At 43.5% G+C, this 18,339-nt stretch overlaps 1 protein-coding gene and 1 pseudogene across 7 annotated transcripts in view; both read right to left on the bottom strand.

Annotated features, from left to right (window-relative positions):
• The window catches only part of FARP1 (FERM, ARH/RhoGEF and pleckstrin domain protein 1), a 319,198-nt gene that overhangs the window by 168,784 nt on the left and 132,075 nt on the right, over positions 1-18,339 (bottom strand). The window lies entirely within an intron of this gene.
• Positions 3,797-4,326, bottom strand: LOC116551383 (annotated as a pseudogene). Its single transcript, XR_004268891.1, has one exon. The product of XR_004268891.1 is annotated as a protein S100-A11 pseudogene (transcript).

Raw genomic sequence — 18,339 nt, 5'->3', positions numbered from 1 at the left:
GGCTCCTGTGGTGCCCTGAGCATCTGTGTATCAGGCAGTGATCTCCTTGAGAGTAGGGACCTCACCTCCTTCATCGCTGGTCTGGATGTCTTGCACGAGATCTAGATGCAGTCAAGCTCAATACGAGCTGGAAGAATGCTGCCTCGCTGAAGATAACCAAATATTTTATACACTGTTTACTGCATGAGGATGGCTCAACGAAATGCTTTTCATCTATCACTGGAAATAGATGCATTTTTAAAGCATTAAGTATTACAGCCATTCACATTGAGTATATGGAGATACCAGATTTGCACTCAACGGGAATGAAACGGTTTTCCATTTTATGGGTAACCACTTAGAATTTCCTATGTTGTGCTTAATTTTGAGACTTTGCATTAACCAAAGTGCAATAGCATTAATTATTTCTTTAAGGGGAGAAAGGTATGACTGGATTAACGTGTCTGTGAGCTCATACACCACGCCTGGCACGTGGTTCCCAGCTGCTGCGGGATCCACCCGCAAGTCTTGCATAGGACTAATTCAGCCCAAAAGTCCATTTCTGATGGTCTGTGGGATTAATCCCAATGGCAGCTGACAGCTGACACTGAATATCTGAGCACACAGTATCGCAACATTAATGAGTTATGAAGAAAATATCATCTCACTGAGTCAAACTGCTCAAACACAGAAGAAACACAAAAAAAGAAGCCATAGGAACTGCTGTTCCTACAATACCCAGAAATATAATTCATAACATATGACCGGCCCAATTAAGACATTTGGGAGCGTGGTAAAAATAATCATGTAATAGAATAAAAGCAGTGATAACTTTCAGAACATTTAAACGCTGCAGAGGCCAGCATCTCACCCAATGCTAAAATCTCATTCACTACATCTCCCACAGTGGTGTCTGTTTTCACCCCCACACTTGTGAAAACCAGCCACTCTTACCACCATGAAAACAATGATCCGTCTGGAGGCACCGCTAACCATTAGACCAGAGGCTATCAGAGGTCAGACATTAAGACAGTAAGGATAAAATGACAGAAAACAGCATTTCCATGCCCAAGGGCCTCAGAATCTATTTAGAGGAGAAAATACAAAATTCCACAGTGAAGGGATTAGTGATGGGGCAAGTGAGGCCACAAGAGCACCAAGGAGAAATATCATGAATAAGAAAGCAGGAAAGGCTCCCAGGAACTAATAGTGCTTGGGCTCATACTGACGTCTGCTCAAGAAACAAGAGGCCAAGGCATTCCAGTGAAGTGCACACACGGAGCAGGAGCATGGAGAGGATCTGTAAGCACATCAGGAGGCTCCTGTCAGTTTCAGAAGAGCCTTATGTCCATGCTATGAAGCTTAGATTTTTATCCCCAAGATGAAGGAAAACCACTGAAGAACACCACACTTAGATATGCAGAAGCAAAGCTGTACCATCCCTCCTCATTCCTTATTGTGCTACTTGCCAAATGAATGTCAGTCCTTCCCCAGCGACCCTAAGCTCCATGAGGACAGGGACTGCATGGGTTTTGTTCACCAATGCATTCCTATCATCGAAAGAAGTACTCGGGACATAGCATAACCAGTTTTCAAGTTGTCAAATGGCACAGCACAAAACGTCACATTGGGTTTTTTAAAAAGATTACGCATGAAGAGAATTAAAAATGAGCTAAAGAAAACTGACTGAAATCAACTGTAGCTTGGGAAATTCACTATGTTGAAATATGTGCTTTTAAATAACAGGTAGGGAGCAAACAACCTATCATCAGTCGAGTAGAATCTGGTTGTCAATATGGAAAAGCAAAGGATAATCAGGGTCAGAACATGTCTGATGGTTAATTTGCAAAGGACAAATGCCTATGACATTGACTTTACTGCAGAGAAAACAGAAAAATATTTGGACGACGAAAGGAAAAATGAACATTTTATTTTGTATTTGTAGTGCAAAGCACATTGACTATGGCAGAAACTGGTTTCTGTTTTGTTCTGTTTTGTTGGGGAGCGTGTCATGAAAATATGCAAAGGATAAATTTCCATGGGTTGGGTCAGTGCAATGCTACATAAACAGCTGGAGAGTTTTTGAATTAAACTGGCTCGTGCAACAAAATGCTGTGATATCATGGAAACAAAATCTGATTGGATAAGCTCACAGCACAGCAAGGTACCCTGAAGCCCATGAGCCCAAAATTCTGTGTTATTTTTCCTCCTTACTGTTCTCTTTATTTATAAAAGCTAATTTCTTTAAACAACAACAAAGAGAAGTGCCTGGGACAAGGCAGCTATTGAGTAAATGTTGACTGGATCAATGAATCCATCGGTTATGAACGTGTCGTCTCTAGTAGCGTGGATTGAAAAGGGGTGCATTAGTCCATTTTCACATTGCTGATAAAGACAAACCCAAGCAATTTACAAAAGAAAAAGGTTTGATGGACTCACAGTTCCACGTGGCCGGGGAGGCCTCAAAATCATGGCAGAAGGTAAAACGTATATCTCACATGGCAGCAGACGAGAAGAGAGAGAAGCAAAAGCGGAACCCCCTTATAAAACCATCAGATCTCATGAGACTTATTCATTACCATGAGAACAGTATGGGAGAAACAGCTCCCATGATTCAACGAACTCCCATGGGGGGTCTCTCCCACAATACGTGGGGATAATGGCAGCTGCAATTCAAGATGAGATTTGGGTAGGGACAGAGCCAAACCTTATCAAGGGGATACTAAGGGAGGCAGAAAGACCAGATGGTCACAGGAGGGCTCTAAGAAATACTGAGGCCCAGGCTTAAGAAGGAGCAGATGTAGGAGAGAGGGGCAGTTAACAAGAGGCAGGATCACCAGATCTGATGACTGCTTGGCTACAAGAGACAAGTGGGCAGGAGAAACCCAAAGGCCACACAGGTTTCTGCTTTGGAGACTGGGTGGAAGGGACAGTGAGGCTAGGGGTTCTAAGCAATGAAAGAATAAGGTATTATGAGCAGTGAGAGAGTGAATTCAGTGTTAGATATACTAATCTCAGGATACCTAAGGGGCAGCAAAGAGAAACTGGCATTCATGGGTCTGCGTACAGATGGAGACATGGCCGGAAATAGACACAGGGGACCACCAAAGGGACCAAGAAGGGGCCATGGAACTGAGGGTGAGAAGACAGGAGCATGGAGCAAGGCTCGGGATTATTTTTCTGGCAAATACTGGCTCCTATCGAGTTCACTGTTACTCCCAAATGATGGCTGTAAAGTGACAACTTGTCTTCTGACTAAGCTTCCTGCTGTAAGCATTCTATTTTCAACTCTTCAGACTGATAACAGCGGAAGCAGTTGAACGAGATCATCTCCATAAAGGAAGACAGTCATCTGAATGCTGTCTCTTGGGTTAAAAAGCAGTTGAGGCCAAAGACGCACAACAAAATCACCCCAGTGTCAGGTGTAAACACGGCTGATGATGATTCTTTTCAATACAACCAGGATCCACTTATATTTTGAATTTCTGCAAGACAAGGGAGCAGATGAGAGGAAGGATAATGAGTGTGTTTTAACGTCTAGCACACACCTGGCTTTCTCAGACTGAGTGACATCACTAAGCAACCACGCAGCTTCCTGGAGGCTCTTTGAGATGGAGAAAAAAAACACTCAGAAAATTCTGAATGAAATAAAATGAGGAGCTGATCCAGGAGAAAAGGGAAAGGAGCTATGGGAAGAGGCTGGCATTCGTGACAAGAAAACACACTTTAATCTGTTATATTTCAATTTTTTAAACTTATTAAGTAAAAATTCCTCCAGGTTATGGGGAGGGGATTCCATATTTTTTTTTTTTTTTCATGTTTTAAAAAAGCGACATTGTTTTATTACTATCCACAGGTGGGGCCTGCATGAGGTGGCTGGTGTGCTGGGCTCAAAGGGTAATGTGTGGGCTGTGGAGATGATGACAGAAAGGCTGGAAGGAAATGGGGTGGATCTGAAGGCCTAAGGGTTCCTCAGGTCCGCTTCTGGGAAGGGACAGCCTTGAGGAAGGAGTCATGGCAAGCCATAGCTAGGCCACCAATCAGATTAAGAAATTCTGAGAAATCTAGCTGCCCATCACTGTTGGTGTCCAGTTTCTTCATCATGCGGTCCAGGACACCGGGGTCCTTCTGGTTCTTTGTGAAGGCAGCCAGTTATGTATTCATGAAGCTCAGGAACTCTGTCTTGGAGAGAGTGTAGTTATAACCATCTTTTCCAGCATACTTCTGGAAAACAGCAATCAGGGACTCGATGCACCGCTCGGTCTCTGTAGGGCTGGAGATTTTTGCCATGTTGGAGCTGGGCGAGGCGCGCGGGAGGCTGCAGCTGGGACCGGCGCTGAGAGCTCTGGCGGGATTCCATATTTTTAAAAAATTTTAACGTGTACATGTTACATTTTTTCCCTTCAAAATTAAAACAGCTTTGTTAAGTCCAATAAGGAAACATGCATTCTTACAACCTAGACAACCAGCTTGACTGAAGAGAATACACTCCCTGAGCACATCAGCACTACTTTTTAGCCACTGAAATAATAATACCGGCACCTTTTGGAAAAGTAGCAACATGGAAGCAGCTTTCAAGATCTTTCATTCTGAAATCAGATCTAAGACCAGACCATGAATGGGACAGACTCTGTGTGGCTTTCAGGTCCAGGGGAGCCCACCTTTGTTAACAGGAGTGACGTTTTCCCATCTGTCTAATAGGAAATGCGTACACAGAGAACCAGCAAGATGTGCGCCTTAGCTCAAGGAGAGTCAGCAGCTAGCAGCTGGCACAGAAAGAACGATTTTTAAATCCAACACTTAACTCAGATTACCCCGAGGCATACTGAGATCCTCTGAACATTAGACATTCACTTTCTCAACGCATTAGGAGACAAAACAAACTTCACTTGCAAATATAATCAGGAGGAAATACTGAGGGGAAAAAGGGAGTCAGTAATTCAAACAGATAATTGAGATTGGGCATTTGGAAAAGTCTAGAAATCCCTAATGTAATCAGAAAAAGAAAAAGAGCAATGGATTCATCCATCCAATTCCATAATGAGATTGCTTTTTTTTTTTTTTTTTTTCCAAATGTCTACGTGTCTGCTGAAGCCAGCTTAGCCACTTAGTTCTTGGGATCAAACTTCTAGCTCTCAGGTTGGGTGAACATTTCTCAGGGGTTTAGCTTTGTTTGTTGCCTAGGTACCACGAGGTGAGGGCGGGAATGGGGCGGGGCACAGGTAGGGAAAGTTGTGGCATATGTATCACCTTGGTCATTTAAAGACATTTACACATAGAAGGAAGGGGGTGGCCATGAAGTGTTGACCAACAGAGCTCTCTGCAATGTTGGGAATGTTTGAGATCAGGGGTGTCCAATCTTTTGACTTCCCTGGGCCACACTGGAAGAAGAGGAAGAATTGCCACACAAAATACACTAATACTGACAATAGCTAAGGAGAAGAGAAAAAAGAAAGAAATCACACAAAAAATCTCATAATGTTTTAAGAACATTTACAAACTTGGGTTGGGGTTCATTCAAAGCCATCCTGGGCCCCATGTGGCCCATGGGCTGTGGGGGTTGGACACATTGTTCTAGATATATCTACACTGTCTAGTATAGTAGCCACCAGCCACGTGAGGCTACTGAGAGCTTCAAACATGACCAGTGCAACTGAGGAGCAAACATTTTCATTATATTTCATTTAAACTGAAATTACCGTATGTAGCTAGAGCCCCTGTATACTGCACAGCGTCGATTTAAAGGACACAGCCCACCTTCCTTGTTAGCTGCCCTTCCAAACTAAAAATTCTAACATTTTGGGATTTATTTTACCCAGGAAAGTGTACATCCTTAATTACAGTCAGCAAATACCCACATTTGGGGCAGTGTGTCCTATAAACAAGCTAAGTAATTAGTCTTCATTTTCAGAGATATATAAACTAACCATGTTACAGGCTGAGAAAAACTTCACTTAAAGGTATATGCTAATTATATAGAGCACAACCTTCAGGGTGAATTCTCCCAAACCCAAAGCAAGAACAACTACGTAAAAATATTAGTGGATTGGCTGACAAAATCAGAAGGCTATTATCCAAAGATTTTTCTCAGGTGAAAAAACAGAAACAAAACCAACTTCTTAGAACACTGGAACACCCAGCACTTGGATTCTGCCCGTTTGGTAGGCTCTGTTTACTATCTTGCCTCTCTACAAGGCCTTCGGTAAACTCCGTTGCATCCTTAGGCTGCTGGAGAGAAGACTAAGCTTTTTTTTTTTTTTTTTTTAAAAAAAGGATGGAGTCTCGCTCTGTCACCCAGGCTAGAAGTGCAGTGGCGTGATCTCGGCTCATTCCAACCTCCCGGGTTCAAGAAATTCTCCTGCCTCAGCCTCCTGAGTAGCTGGGATTATAGGCGCACACCATCATGCCTGGCTAATTTTTGTATTTTTTAGTAGAGATGGGTTTTCACCATGTTGGTCAGGCTAGTCTCAAACTCCTGACCTCATGATCCACCCGCCTCAGTCTCCCAAACTGCTGGGATTACAGGCGTGAGCCACCACACCCAGCCAAGACTAAGCTTTTAATTCCTGTGCATGGCATTTTCCAGGATCGCCTCCTGCATTCTACTGTTCTGAAAAATTCTGAAGACAAAACCCCAAATAATTTTAGTCTTTCTGGACCTTATATTTACATAAATGGCTTCCTCTCACACTTCCCTTTGGTTTTCTCCTTAGAACAGATGACGATGTCCTCATTTTTCCTTATGAAAATTCCAAAGAAAGTCAAATGACAGGAAAGCCACTTTCAAAGCACATACATAGATTACAGCATTTATACAGAGTTATCCTGTTCAATCAAATCAAAATGATCCTCTTTAAGGTGTAGACAAATTCTCAAGTCCACATAAAGTCCTTCATTATACAGACATGCATAATCACATGTGCATACTGATAAGCATGATTATTTCAGTAAAACGCATCTTCTAAAATAGTAGGTATAATTCCATATTATTTTTGTGGCAATTTCAAAAAATAAAGCATTCAACAGGAAAGAACTTATCAGAAATCCTATCGCCAGGATGGAGTGCAGTGGTGTGATCTCGGCTCACTGCGACCTCCACCTCCTGATCGCAAGCGACTCTCCTGCCTCAGCCTCCCAAGTAGCTGGGACCACGGGAGCGTGCCACCATGCCCAGCTAATTTTTGTATTTTTAGTAGAGATGAGGTTTCACCATGTTGGACAGGCTAGTCTCCATCTCTTGACCTTGTGATCTGCCCGCCTTGGCCTCCCAAACTGCTGGAATTACAGGCGTGAGCCACTGCGCCCAGCACAGAAATTCTCTTTTAAGATCAAATCTCTTTTAATCCTCTGATATAATTTCTAAAGATGTTTACAATTCCTGGAGTTCTTAAAGAGAGAGAACTAATGCTAGACTATTTGTCCAGCCTCCATTACTTTGATTACTGTTCTGACTATAGCATTCTGAGCCTCTCGACTTTGGAGTTGCTGTTACTCCTGCAGACTCACAGCCTCCGCTATCAATGCTCACAGCTCACTTTGCTCTACCTCCTTCCAACCTTCTATGTCCCAGGAACCATAACTAAGCCTCGGTAGGTTAACTGAAGCTGTTAATCATGTTTTTTTTCCCTCTTTTTTGAGACAGGGTCCCACTCTGTCGCCCAGGCTGAAGTGCGCTAGCGTGATCACAGGTCACTGCAGCCTCAACCTGCCCAGGCTCAGGTGATCCTTCCACCTGAGCCTCCCGAGTAGTTGGGATGACAGGCACGCGCCACCATGCCTGGCTAATTTTACTATTTTTTGTAGAAACAGGGTTTCACCATTTTGCCTAGCGGGGTCTGGAACTGCTGGGCTCAAGCAATGAGCCCACCTTGGCCTCCCAAAGTGCTGGGATTACAGGCATGAGCCACTGCGCCCGACCTAACCATGTTTTAAATGAGGAACTAGGGCATAAAGTACTCGGCTGATGGGCAGAAGATTTCTGCCAAGTGATGCATTCAGAGGTTCATGTCCAACGGGCCCCACATTAGAATTCCACATTTGTTTTAAAAGAAGTTGAGGTGGCAAGGTACGTGCCCCTCCAAATAACAGTTGAAGTCCAAATTTCAGTTAACAGAAAATTAGCTGTGTAACTTACTATTAAGCAGAATTAAGTGTACTAGATAATTCTTGGAATAATCAGACAGGTAGTTCATAACAGCCGAGGAATATCGCTACCCTCTACTATCAAATGCCAAAGACGCATCATTAGTATTGACCGTGGAGCAGATGTCCTGTGTGCAGTTAGTACAATTTCATTTTACCCTTAAAAGCATTTTGATACTCCACTGTTAGTGACTTTCTTGTGCTTGGATGGGCAGGTGGAGACAGGAGTGAATGGGGACTGTAGTGAATGCAGATTCCCTGAGGGCAACCAGGAGATCCAAGGCCCACACAAATAACCGCACTGTGATTAAAGATGATGGAAATGAAGCCACTAAACAGCTATGCCTTCTCAAACAAGCTTGCTGAAATCAACCAAGACTGAGTCTTGCTCTGTCACCCAGGCTGGAGAGCAGTGGTGCGATCTCAGCTCACTGCAATTGGCTGACTACCACATCCGCCTCCTGGGTTCAAGCCATTCTCCTGCCTCAGCCTCTTACTCAGCTAGGATTACAGGTGTCCACCACCATGCCCGACTGATTTTTATATTTTTAGTAGAGTTGGGGTTTTACCACATTGGCCAGGCTGGTCTCCAACTCCTGATCTCATGATCTGCCCACCTCAGCCTCCCAAGGGGCTGGAATTACAGGCATGAGCCACCATTCCCAGCCTGAAATGAGCTTTATAACTAGCTATTACTAATAAATATAATTTTTTTCTTTTGCTATTTATAATATGTAATTGTCAAAAAAATTTTTAATTACATGAAGTGGTAAGATTAGGACTACATGAACTAATCATGTTAGAAGTAAATTTAAAAATCTATTCCTATCCGTATTTTTTCTTTACTTAGAACAAACCCAGCCATCTATTTCTCTGATTAAGCTACCATGGGCCCAAAAGAAGTGGGCTAACAACATCCAGAGAAAGAATACTATCGTGCTTTTATAAAGTGAAGAATAAAAATGGAGCCAATGAAACTGAGTGAACGATGAGTAAAGAAGTTGAAGGATAAGTCCAGGCAGTTGAGTTTTCTGGAAAAATTCATTAATTTACCAAACTTAGGATTTGAAGAAGTGTGTGTGAACAGAAACCCCCCAAGGCTTGGGTTACACGGTGACTTGTTCAAGCTGCTCATTTCTCAAACACAGTCTGGGGTGCTGACAGTACACCGGCTGTCCAGCCAGGCTCTGTGCAGCTATAGGGATCCAACAGGGACACAGACAGGAGCAGAGAGAGAGCTGAGGTGGGCGGGGAGCGTATAGGAAGAACACCTAAAGGGTCTTCTCGGCCGGGTGCGATGGCTCACACCTGTAATCCTAGCACTTTGGGAGGCTGAGGCGGGCAGATCACAAGGTCAAAAGATTGAGACCATCCTGGCCAACATGGTGAAACCCCGTCTCTGCTAAAAATACAAAAATTAGCCAGGCATGGTGGCAGATGCCTGTAATACCAGCTACTCAGGAGGCTGAGGCAGGAGGACTGCTTGAACCCGGGAGGCGGAGGTTGCAGTGAGCCAAGATCGTGCCACTGCACTCCAGCCTGGCGACAGAGCAAGACTCCATCTCGATAAAAATAAAAATAAAAAAAGAAGGGTCTTCTCAGCCAAGACACAAGGAAGGAGTGAGCCTGGGATGAAGCCTGGAAAAGCTGCTCAGGAAGGCGTGAGAACAGACGCCAAGGCCCGGAAGCTGCGCTGCACCAGCTCGGGGCATTTCCCGTGGGGCTCAGAACTGGGCTGGAAAACCAGCTGACGCTGGGGGAAACTGATCCCGGAGGCCCCAAAGCACACCCAGGAGGCTGTTTTCTCAGGGAAGCCACTGCTGGTTTTTAAGCAAAAGTGACGCAGGCTGATTTCTGTGTTAAAGAAGGATTTCATCAAAAGAATAGTCAGCACTGAAGTCATGGAGGCGAGCTGTGGGCACTGCAGGTGGAGAGGAAGTGGAGGCGACACGCATGGCTGGCAGCAGGGCGGGCAAGGGCAGGCACAGGGACACTGATGTGGCAGTGGTTACCTCCCCCTGAGAGGAGCCATTCTCAACCAACCTGAGAAAGGTGCCAAGCACATCAGGGCCAGACAGCAGAGGACGGGGCGGAGACCCAGAGGATGGAGTAAGAGCATCGCCTGGCACCGGGACCACAAGTCTTCCATCTGAGCTGCATCTATACCCCACAAAGCCACATCCTACATCCTTTCTTGGGGTCACTGATTCTTGTCCAAGCCTCTGTGAGTAACAGTAGCAAGGCACAGGATTTCAAAAGACATGCCACCTACCAGAGGACATGGATTGGCCATGTCTCTGACATCCCCTGGGGCAGCTGTCACTCTGCGGCAGGGACCTCACCCAAGCTCCTCTCAAGCTGAACAGAACCAGCCTCTGCACCTGCTCTGCCCACTGAGATGGGCACTAGCCACATGTAGCTAGTAAATTAATTAAAACTAAGTAAAGTTTGAAATTCAGTTGCTCAGTCAATCCAGAGCCACATGTCCAGTGGCTACTGAAACAGCAGAAGCCCTGAACATTTCCATCGTCACCAAAGTTCCACCGTTCGGCACTACTGGAAACTCTTGAGTGGAATTTGTTTCAAATGGCACATGCAAGGGGGGAGCAAATTTTTAACTGTGTTAAGAAAAAGGAATTTCACTTCACGATCATTGATTATTTCATCATCGTCAGTGAAGAGAATCAATGTGGAAAACAAAAACCGCCACTTCAACGTTCTCTTGCGACTATAAAGGTTTCAAAGCACTGTAATGGAAGAAATAAATGTAATACTGGCACATTTCATGAGTGATTTTTTCTTTTTCTTTTCTTTTTTTGAGATGGAGTTTCGCTTTTGTTGCCCAGGCTGGAGTGCAATGGCGCGATCTCGGCTCACCGCAACCTTCGCCTCCTGGGTTCAGGCAATTCTCCTGCCTCAGCCTCCCGAGTAGCTGGGACTACAGGCGCGCGCCACCATGCCCGGCTAATTTTTGTATTTTTAGTAGAGACGGGGTTTCACCTTGTTGACTAGGATGGTCTCGATCTCTTGACCTCGTGATCCACCCGCCTCGACCTCCCAAAGTGCTGGGATTACAGGCATGAGCCACCGCGCCCGCCATGAGCGATTTTTTCTACTGAACTTAGAAATTTACTATGTACTTAGCATCCTGTCAACGTGGATAAAAAACATTCAAATGATAAGAAAAACACCGCAGCCTAGTCCTAGCAGTATCAAAAAGCCTTCCTATGTGTTCGTAATATTAAATTTATAACATAGTCCCTGAAACCACAAGGTAGAAATCTAGAAGTGAAGAAGTGCAAAATCTGCCTGGTCTCATGGGTCTTTACACAGGTCTATCGATGAGTAGTGGTTACTATGCCAATCCATATACACTCCGACCAGAAAACAGGAGGTTACAGAGACAGCACTCGAACAGCCCAGATCTCAACCCTCTTTCCACATTAGGGTCATCTGGTGAGTTAGACAACACACTCACAACACTGTCTCACACACACTCTCACACACACACAACACACCCTCACACTTACACACATACACACACTTGCAATACACTCTCACACACATACACGCCCACACATACACAAACATACATTCACAACACATATATACACACACACAACATATACACATACAACATACACACATACACATACAGCACACACATACAACATATTCTCACACATATTTACAATACACTCACACACAATACATACACACACACACTCACAGAACATACACACACATACACACTCATGCACGCATACACACACCCTGGATATTAAACTCTCACTGTGGACCTGTGGAAGAATATACAGCTGTCTTGAATAGTCACAGTAATACTTCTCCTTAAGCTCCATTTAAAACAATAAAGAGCTTATTAAATAACAGATCACCAGATTTTGATCCTGGCTGTGCAACAGAACCACCTGGAAAGCTTTTTAGAAATAACAATGCCTTAGGCCCCAACCCAACTGACTGAATCAGAATTTCTGGAGGGTGGAAGTTGGGCATCCATATTTTCCAAGAGATTTCTAGGTGATTCTAACAGGCAGCCGGATGGACCAGCGCACTCAATGAACAGAATACCATGTTTCTTGAGAACTTGAAACAGGGGCCATGTGCATAAAACAAGCTCTGGGAACTGAGACTCACTCCGCTGGCTCTGAACAGTGCTCTGCCACCAGCACAGGACTCTACCCTCAAGGAGGCATCCAGGAGGGCCTTCCAGAAGGCCTTACCCCTTCCCCAGCGTCACCACCCCTGCCTCCTCAGAGGCAGTCTCGGCACTGAAAAATGGCTTGTTGAATAAGGAGAACCAATTTCTGTGGACATGAATCATATTTTTATAAATGTTATATTAATATTCAATATATTTATTTATATAAATTAATTTCTTTTTAAGGCCAGGCATGGTGTAATCCCAGCGCTTTGGGAGGCTGAGGCAGCAGGATTACCTGAGGCCAAGAGTTCAAGACCAACTTGGGCAACAACGCGAGATCCTGTTTGTACAAAAAATAGAAATAAAAATTAGCCAGGCACGGTGGTGTGTGTCTGCAGTCCTAACTACACAGGAGGCCACGGCAGGAGGACCACTTGAGACCAGGAGTTCAAAGTTACAGTGAGCTATGACCATTTATGCCACTGCACTCCAGCCTGGGTGACGGAGCCACACACTCTGCTTCTAACATATACAAATGGGTGCGGGTGTGTGTTTTTCTATAGCAGATCCAAGAGCTCAGACATGGTCTGAGACCATATTCTGATTTGATCTAACAAATATTTTGAACAAAACAAGTACTTGTGTTTAAAATGTTGACTTTTCATATCAGCTTTTGCAATCAAAACAAAATACCAAGCAATCTTAAAATTAAGAACAGAATGGCAAATAATCCCATATGTGAACAGCTCTTGCAGCTTTCCCCTCTTTTTACCTTCCTGTCACCCCAGCCATGCCCCCGTGTTGGGCCACACACCTGGTATGGGTGGTAGGGGTGGAGGACCCCTCGCATTGTCTGCAAAAGGCATCATTCTGGTCTCAGAGAAAGCATAGGGATATTCCACATCCCATGCAATTACAGTATGGTTCATTTATTCTTCTGAGGAACCTAACCTCTATTTAAACCATCGCACTCTGATGGGAAAATTCCCTTTTTGGAACTTCTAAATACCAAAACGCTGACTTACTTTGGTTCTTTTGTAAACAAAAAGCCAACTGCAAAAACAACATAATATTAAAGATGCTTTCAAGCAAGAAAAAATGTTACCCACAACCCCTCTACCCTAACCCGATTATTTTTACATTCATTTAGCTCTTCTCTTTTGTCTATACTGCCACAAAATCATCATACAGCTTTTGTAATCAAGGCTTACCTGTAATCTTGTGTTTTGCTTTTCTTCAACTGTTATGCTGTAATATTATGAATCAACAACTCTATAAACTGGGAAGAGTAGACCATATTGCCCCAAAGGGAATTCTTGCTCTATATCACTGGTTATATATAAATCCTAAACCCCAGGCAAAATCAGCAGGCTTTGGCGCTTCTAAATGTCTTTTTCAGAGACTCTAAAACACTCAACAATCTAGAAATGGGTCTTGTTCTTAGCATTCTGCTTCCACATTTCATCAGTTACATCAACAGAGGGAAGGCTAACCTTCAGTTACGCTAAAGTTCTCTGGGCACAGGCCACCAGCCCTCAGGGATAGCCAGGCCAGCCATCCTGTGAGCCTCTCAGAATGAACATGCAGAGATGTCAACATAAAATAAGGCATAATTCCATCTGCCTATGTGCCTCAGAAGAAAAATAAAAAGGAGATTTCCATGATCACTCATGACTTTCGATAATGACATCCATCATATCCCCTCTCCGACCTTTGTTAGTTTCACACACAGACTGTAATTTTTGTAGTCTTAATGAAAACACTTTAAAATGCGTTAAGAAATCAATGCATGAAAGGGTATTTCATGTTTCTCAACTATGTTTAAATGTTACACAAATCATGCTGCCGCCAGCCCAGAAAGTATCCAGAAGGTCACAAGTCAACCATTCATCAGTAAAGCTTTATTCTCTTCGCATGCCTGAAATTGCTCAGCCACCAATGTCAGCCACTCACCAGGAAAGTGGGACATTTTATACATTAACTAATTGTTACAACAGTTCAGCTCAGTCTTTCAGAGATACAAAAAAAAAAGAGAGACAAAGAGAAAAGAAGTGGGGAGACCATTTCCTTTCAAACCATAAAAATGTTAGGAATTATTCTATTCAGCCAAACATTTTCTTCCCTAGAAACTTGTCAGATTTTGCCTTCAGGAAAACATGATTAAACCTATTGAAAATTCACACACTGGCCGGGCGCAGTGGCGCACACCTGTAATCCCAGCACTTTGAGAGGCTGAGGCAGGTGGATCACGAGGTCAGGAGATTGAGGACATCCTGGCCAACATGGTGAAACCTCATCTCTACAAAAATACAAAAAATTAGCCAGGCATGGTGGCGTACACATGTAGTCTCACCTACTCAGGAGGCTGAGGCAGGGGAATTGCTTGAACCCGGGAGGGGCAGAGGTTGCAGTGAGCTGAGATCGTGTCACTGCACTCCAGCCTAGGCGACAGAGCAAGACTTCGCCTTAAAAAAAAAAAAAAATTTTTTTCCAGAAAAATATTTTAATCATTACCTAAACTCAACCATCATCAACTCATCGCCAATCCTGTTTCACCTACATCCATATATATATGTATATATATGTATCCTTATATATGTGGATAAGGATATACATCACCCCCACCTATTCTATGTGGAAGCAAATCTCTGACATCATTTATTACATGCATAATTAGTTCAGTGTGTCAAATCTATGTTTGAAAAAGAATCTGAATTCGTTTGTTAGTGTTTACAAAATTCTCTAACATTAGAGTGTAAGTTAAGGCATTAACTTACTACAGAATCACATCTAGAAAACCAAAGTGAAATCATGGCCTCAGACCGCTCACAGATAACCATGCTACTTTCAAAAGATATCTGTCAGATAAATGCAATCCTGTATCACAAGCTAATTCACAGACTCACTCAGGGACTGTAAGATGAATATACTACTGCACAGCTGAAGATCACTTTTTAATACAATCATATTACTTTAGGAACAAACAGTGTTATAGCCAAGCGTTTATTATCTGACCTAAATGGAAACCATGAAAATAAATTTATCTGATCTGAATACAAAATTTACCTGATGTGCAGATAAAACCCTAACATTTTAAAGGAGGTTTTCACTTATTTGAATGCGACTAGTACCAGCTTTTAACATGTGAGATTTTTGATGGTCACCAACTTGGGAGCTGTTAGTGCTCATTTACTAGTGTTTTATGTTTAGACTGAAATTATCTCAATGGCACCATCCGGTCCCTTTGATTTTATGAAGTCTGCTGGGGAGAATTTCAGAAAGTAAATTATTAGGTTAGTGCAAAAGTAACTGCAGTTTTTTTCCATTAAAAGGTTGCTGTTTATCTCATTGTTTACTTCTAGGGGAGGAGTTTGTCTAAAAGTTCAGATTTCAAACTTTCGATCTCTGATTTTTGTTTTGTTAAAAGAAAAAAAAACTATTATCATAGAAATATTAGGTTGGTGCAAAAGTAATTGGTGTTTTTGCCATTCATCAATGAGATAAACAGCGACCTTCTTTCATCCTTCAGTCTCTTCGGCCCCAGGGAAATATGAGCTCAGTAAGGAGCCTGGGAAGCTCAGCGTTTCAGACAAAGAGAAACCGGAGGAGCCCATGCGGCACTTTCTAAACCTGGCATGGCCCTGTGCGCCAGCGAAAGCTCCAGGGAATCTGTCTGAATAACCTGGAGATACCTCGTGTTCTTCTTGATCATTTTTCAAATCTTTTCACTTTCTTTCTGTAATGATCACACTGACAAAAGAACCAGGCCTACAGGTACATCCGAATAGGGACAAAGTCTGAGGAGAAAAGCAATCCTAGATAAAGAAGCACCCCCGGACGCTGGAGAGGGTGGGTGCCCGGAAAAGTCTGTCCCCTCAGAAGGAGCCACAGCCAACAGCCGGCCCTAGCAACCCCACTTCTTCCTCCCTAACATGCCAAACCATGGCTTTGCCATTTTTAAAAAACGCTGCTTATAAGTGGTGAAGTCAGTCATGAACTGCCATCATTCTCACATTTCATGCTACGGGGGAAAGAAGATGGGCTTTGTTACGCGGCAAACCAAGGTTCAAATCCCTCCTCTGCTGGGCCCACTACTGTTTGACTTTGAACTTCCTGGAGGTCTCCCTGGAGGCCCTGGCAGAGCTTAGGCTCCGAACTTCTATTTCTCTATACATAAACCAGCATTTGCTGCTTCACACCAGCTACGTTATGAACAGACTATGATTTTCATCAGTGTTACTGCAATAAATGCTCACTGAATGCCCCGTGTCAGATGCTTCTGTGGGCAAGAAGTTAGAGAGATGAGGCCCCAGACCTTGCACAGTCCATTTCAACTAAAAAGAAATTCCTAAGCCCGCCACCAACTGAACAAACCCCTTCTCGGCCAAGGGGACCGCAGAGAAACCTTAAAAACTGAATTCGTGGCCAGGGTGGGAAGGGAGGTCAGACATAGCTGGTTACATCCCCTCCCTTTTGGAGTTTAGGCACACCTGACCAGCATTCATGTTAAAACAGAGATCCTAAGTCTCGCAAAACAGACTCTTTGTGACAGTAAGACATCAAAGGAACCAAGGCCAGGCCACACAAGGGTTAAGTCCCACATGCCTGCAAGTGACTCTGACCCAGTGTCTCGGTTAACAGACTTTCTTATCTTACACATTCCTCTCTGCTGACTCCACATTTTTAGACAAAGCTTTACTGCTTTAACCAGTAACACACTGAAGAATCTCTGAATCCATCATAAGCCCCTGCCTCGAGATATCACACCTTTTTTTAGGCCAAACCAATGTACACCTACCTTGTACTGATTTATGTCTTTGCCTGCACTCCTGTCTGTCCAAAACCAAACTGTAACCCAACCGCCCTGGGCGCACCTTCTCAGGACCTTTTGAGACTATGTTCAGTCTCTCAAACTTGCCCGGAATATGCCTCTTTAGAATACCTTATGGAGTCTGGTTTTTCTATTAACACAAATGCGGCCAGGGCCCTTCTAGCTTTTGACAAAATTGAACATACTGGTTTCAGGTGCCCATTCAGCGTTCGGCCAGTCTCTTCTTTTGGCCCCATGGCCTCATTCTGAGCCCAATCCTTATAATCCTCACTAATCATCTCTGAAATGTGAGCTGATAGGAGCTCAAGCCAGGGTAGCAGCCATGGCAGCCAGCCCTCCTGAGAGCAGACATCACTAATCTCTTACAGCCCCTTTGATCCTCAATTCGAACTCCAAATCTTTCAGGACAAGATACTCCTGGCAGCCACTACCAATCGATTTTAGAGCTGGCAATACTGCAACCAAACAAGTGACATTTCCCCATGTATCTGCACGTTAATATTGAGCCACTGGAGACTTAAATAGAAAGATCCCTTAAGCCCCCAAACACAAAGGACAAGGAAGTGAGAGGGAAAACGAAGAGCATGCATTGCATAAATGGGTCCCCAAATTAAAATTTCCTCCTTATCCTTTACCGAAGATTATTCTCTATCATAATGACTGTTGCTGGACACAGGGAGGAGCATCACACACTGAGGTCAGTTGAGGGGGTTAGGGGAGGGACAGCAAGGGGTGGGAAGGTTGGGGAGGGATAACATGCGGAGAAATGCCAGATACAGGTGACCGGGAGATAGAGGCAGCAAACCACCTTGCCATGTGTGTACCTATGCAACAATCCTGCATGATCTGCACATGTACCGCAGAACCTAAAGTGTAATTTTAAAAAAGAGAAAAAAAAAACCAAAACAGGTTTCTATAGCTTTATAAAACCACCAACACACATCTAAGTCTTTGATACGTAATTTTATATCCAATTTACTATTACTATAAAAATATTTATATTCAATTTCCCAAATTTTTAAGTTATTCAGCCCATTCCATATTTAATTGGCTTCAAAGTTTGGTGCAATCCATTTACTTCATGAAGTTCCTTTCCCTTAGTTCATTTGGATTCATCTTAACTGTCTTTTAGTAACTTTCTAAAGATTACGTGTGTGCGTGGTGTATCAGCTGAGTCCTTGTTTATCTGATAATGTATTTCTGTTGCCTTCACACATTAAAGGCA

The sequence above is a fragment of the Sapajus apella genome, unplaced genomic scaffold (genome assembly GCF_009761245.1).
Source record: "Sapajus apella isolate SASKATOON/1434 unplaced genomic scaffold, GSC_monkey_1.0 scaffold9, whole genome shotgun sequence".
In the NCBI taxonomy this organism is placed as follows: Eukaryota; Metazoa; Chordata; class Mammalia; order Primates; family Cebidae; genus Sapajus; species Sapajus apella.
This window is presented reverse-complemented; position numbering and strand designations above follow the sequence as displayed.